This window comes from Mus caroli, unplaced genomic scaffold (assembly GCF_900094665.2).
Source record: "Mus caroli unplaced genomic scaffold, CAROLI_EIJ_v1.1 scaffold_7870_1, whole genome shotgun sequence".
NCBI lineage: Eukaryota > Metazoa > Chordata > Mammalia > Rodentia > Muridae > Mus > Mus caroli.
This window is the reverse complement of record NW_018391345.1, coordinates 8,358-12,869: the sequence shown is the minus strand read 5'-3', so window position 1 is coordinate 12,869 and position 4,512 is coordinate 8,358. Positions and strand designations below refer to the sequence as shown.

Sequence of the window (4,512 nt, the reverse complement as noted above, 5' to 3'; positions counted from 1 at the left end):
TTGAGACGGGGTTTCTCTGTATAGCCCTGGCTGTCCTGGAGCTCACTTTGTAGACCAGGCTGGCCTTGAACTCAGAAATCCACCTGCCTCTGCCTCCGGAGTGCTGGGATTAAAGGTGTGCGCCACCATGCCCGGCTGGAATGTGCTTTCTAAACCGGTCAAGACAGTAAAAGTACCACATGGGAAGTATAATAAATATATTGGGCTTGCCATTGAGGGAAATTGATTGGTAATCAACAAAAGCTCTTTCTTTTCAAGGCATATTTGAAGTAACAGACTACAGGGCCACTATGCTTTGAAGGAGAAATTAAAATAGGATGTAGAATAATTTTGTGCCAGACAAATTAGCTAGCATATCAGGAAATGGTACTGTTCTTGTCTGAAACCCAAGGGAAGATACGAGCTTTTCATTAAGAACCAAATAGGAAGACTTCCTATGTCATACTTTACCTTTTAGTGTTGAGGGTATAGCAGATCATTTGGAGGATGACAATATCACCAGTCTTCTAAGTCACTGGAAATATCGAAAAGAGAGAGAGTCACAAGTAGTGCTAAAGAAACTAAATGGAAGATGTTCTGTTAGGCACATGTTAATTGCTTATACCAAAGTCTTGCTTACTGTTGGACTTGCACAGATAGTTGCATTAATAGCTAATGCTTTGCTTATCTTGAACCTACTTTAAACACCTCGGGACAGTAGTGACATTCCAATGTTACCCACACTGGTATCAGTCTCATTTAATACATAGGAAATAACACAGAGTCAGTAATTCACAAGTACAATATCAGTTAGTTATACAGTGCAGGACATGAAGACAAAGTATTCACATATTGGGCTTCTGACACTTATGATATTCAGGAAGAACTACTCAAGTGGAAATAATACCTAACAATAGCCTGACCTATATGTCAAGGCCTAATTTGGTGTTCTTTGTTTTAAGATAGTAAAGACTAATAAAAGGCATGTGGAAGTATAAAATTATTACCTTTTTATGTCTCTTCTAGGAAGTTCAAATGTTAGTGACTCTCAACCATAAGTGAAATAAGAATGTACACATTCTTATGTTTCCATGACTCTAGAACTAGGTGATAGTTCCTGAGCTATGAACAATTTCAAATGGGCACACATGAATTGTGAGGTGAAGTCTCTCAAATCAGATAAAATTACATGCATTATTTAGTGATGGGTGAAATAGCCTATTTGATTTAAAATGACCTTTGAAGATTATTCTTGGTAGTTCACTTGACCACATGTTCAACTAACTAAAATTCAAGTGACTGAACAAACTTGTTAATGATTGTTTTCTTAATTAAATCATTTGAAGTACAATGACACACTTCTAATGAAGACTCTCCAAATGAAATGATATGCATGTCATACACAACTTTGGACATGAGAAGATCCACTATTAACCTGGAACAGACATTGTGCTGGGATCATGTATAAAGGTCCTGGATGGATACTTCCTAAATTTCCTGCATGTTCTTACTCTGGCAATCATGTCCATTCCTATACTAGGATTAATGCTTAATGCTTTTTTTTATTCTGGAGTATACTGAAGACCAGTTGAAAAATTTAGCTTGTTGATGGTACAACTACTGTATTCATTGACATTCCGTTGAGACAGCCATTATTGGAACTGGTTGTCCACACCTTGCATGGCACTATAATAATTTGTCCAGAGAGAGAGAGAGAGAGAGAGAGAGAGAGAGAGAGAGAGAGAGAGAGAGAGAGAGAGAGACTGACTCTATAAGACTGTTGATGAGGTCAATGAATTTTTTGCAATTTTCATTGTCAGCAGACTCTTTCTGCATACCACATAGAGGCACTTCACTAGGAGAGTGAAGCCCAGAAAAAAAGGACTCTTTCAGCAGGATCCTAGGTTGGGCTTTCAGTTTTTAAGTAATTTGTTCTTACACTCAGTTGGGGCTCTTTCACTATGGAATTAATCAACAGTCCTGAAATTTTTCTATGCCATAGCCTGAATTACATTTAACTTTAAAATTTCTTCCACAGATAAATTAGTCTACATAGTTAAGTTTTGCATTGTTCATATTTTCAGGACACAATCACAATTCAACTAGGTCTTTGCCCCATAGCAGATGACTGACCACTTTGAGTTCTTGATCCACTTTGAATCCTCGTGAACACCCTCATTCTCATTTCTCTCATTGTGCTGCCATTACATGTGCCCCAAAGAATAGCCAATTAAACTGTTTTACAGCCATTACATGCGTTTCTAGGATACAGCTCCAAATACTTCCAGATTTTCCCCAAGAACCAAACATTCTGTCCCCAAGGCAGAAATATTAACACAAGCTCAAACACAGCCTCTTGGCCATGAAATGCCTAGCGAATACTTGAAGAAATAGTAGGAATTGAGTCAGATAATCATGGAACATGAATTTCTAATCATTAAATAGAACAATCAAGTATCAAAGATGTTTTAGGGGAAGGTAGAATTCATTTTTCCAATGATTTTGGTTGAATGAAAATACCTTGTAGTGATTTTGGATACACAGAAGGTAACAAGATCTGAGGCCTATATCTGCTTGTGTTGTTTGAAGAGTTTAATAATTCCCTTTTCTTTACAAATTACAGGATCATGTGTAACAGTATGAAAGCATAGTTGAAGCAAATTTTGAGAGTAAGTTGATAAAAGAGGCCTACATTAAAGACTGCATCCTAGAAGAATGAACACATTGTTTCTAGAAAGAGAATGATAGAGAACAAGCTCCCTTAAGGATGTACAAAAAGAAAATGTTGATTAGAGTAAACTTCATGTGAAATGTAATGATGGGTGACCCATCCCAATGATAAACTATAAGCTTCTTCTTCAAATGCTGGTGCCAATCCCAAGACCCAGTTCCACCCTCAAATTACAGGTTCCAATTGCTTTCTCCATTAAACACTTTTGTATATACAAAACTTCTGTTTATCTGAGTTGCTGTTAAAAAAAAAAAGTTGTCTGTAACTTACACCTTTTCAACCTGTTTGTGTTAGCTTCTGTTAAACTTGTCTGCATGTGCATCTCTCCTTCTCCAGCCAAGTGCTTGTTTTAGCCTCTTTTAAACTCTGTGCTTATACAAAACCTCTCCCTTAACTAATTGCTCATTTTAGCCTTTGTTAAACATGCCAGCTTGTGTAAGCCTTCTTCTTCATCAACTGCTTGTATTACCCTCTTTTAAATTTCCTGAATGTGCAAACATCCCCTTCCAGCTAACTGCTGACTTAGCTTCTGTTAGACACTGTGCTTATGTCAACATCTTTGGCAAGAAGTTTATTTTAGCATATGGTAAATTGTCTACTTCTTCAAACTGTTCTCCTAATAACTCTTTAACTATCCACTTGCCTTATTTTATTGGATATTTAATTTATTTACATTTCAAATGTTATTCCCTTTCCCAGTTCCCTCTCCCCAAGTCTCCTAACCTATCCTACCTTCCCCTGCTTCTATGAGAGTGCTCCCACACACACCCACCCACTCCCAACTCATTGCCCTGGCATTCACCTACACTGGGGCATCAAGCCTTCACTGTACCAATGGTCTCTCCTTCCCACTGATGCCAGATAAGGCAATCTTCTGCTACATATGCAGCTGGAGCCATGAGTCCCTCCATGGGTATACTCTTTGTTTGGTGGTTTAGTTCCTGTGGGTGGGTCTGGTTGGTTGATATTTTTGTTCTTCCTATGGTGTTGCAAACTCCTTCAGCTCCTTCAATCCGTTTCCCAAATCCTCCAATGGGGTCCCCATGCTCAGCCCAATGTTTGGCTGTGAGCATCTGTACCTATATTTGTCAGGGTCTGACAGATCCTCTCAGGAGACAGCTATATCAGTCTCCTGTCAGCAAGCACTTCTTGGCATCAGCAACAGTTTCTCTGTTTAGAGTCTCTTCATGGGATGGATCCTCCCGTGGGGTAGAATCTGGATGGTCTTTCCTTTAGTCTCTGCTCCACACTTTGTCCTTGTATTTCCTTTAGACAAGAACAATTCTGGGTTAAAAAATTGGAGATTAGTTGGTGGTCCCATACTCCAACCAGGGCATTTTCCTAACCCCTGGATATGGTCTCTAGAGACTCTCCCTCCCCTTTATGGGTATTTCAGCTAATCTCATCACCATTGCATTCTGGAAGCCTCTTGATTTGCTGGCACCTGGGACTTGGCTTCCTGGTGACTGCATACAGTTCACAACTCCCATTGTCACACACCTCTGTTCAATTTCCTGACCCTTTGTATATCATCAATGTCTCCTGACACATCTGATCCTGCTCCCTTCCCCATACACTCTTTCCTCACAAGTCCCTCCCAGGCTCTAACTCAGGAATTTAGTTCCCCCTTCTAAGAAGTACTGAGGCATCCACAATTTAGTATTCCATATTCTTGAGATTCCTATGATCTGTAATTCTATCATGGGTATTTTGAACTTTGGGGCTAATATCCATTTATCACTGACTACATACCATTTGTGTTCTTCTGTTACTGAGTTACCTCAGGAGGGATGACATTTTCT

At 39.2% G+C, this 4,512-nt stretch overlaps 1 pseudogene; it reads right to left on the bottom strand.

Moving 5' to 3' along the window:
- Window positions 1-479, bottom strand: part of LOC110289122 — a 2,458-nt pseudogene extending 1,979 nt beyond the window's left edge.
- Between the last annotated feature and the right edge of the window lie 4,033 nt (window positions 480-4,512).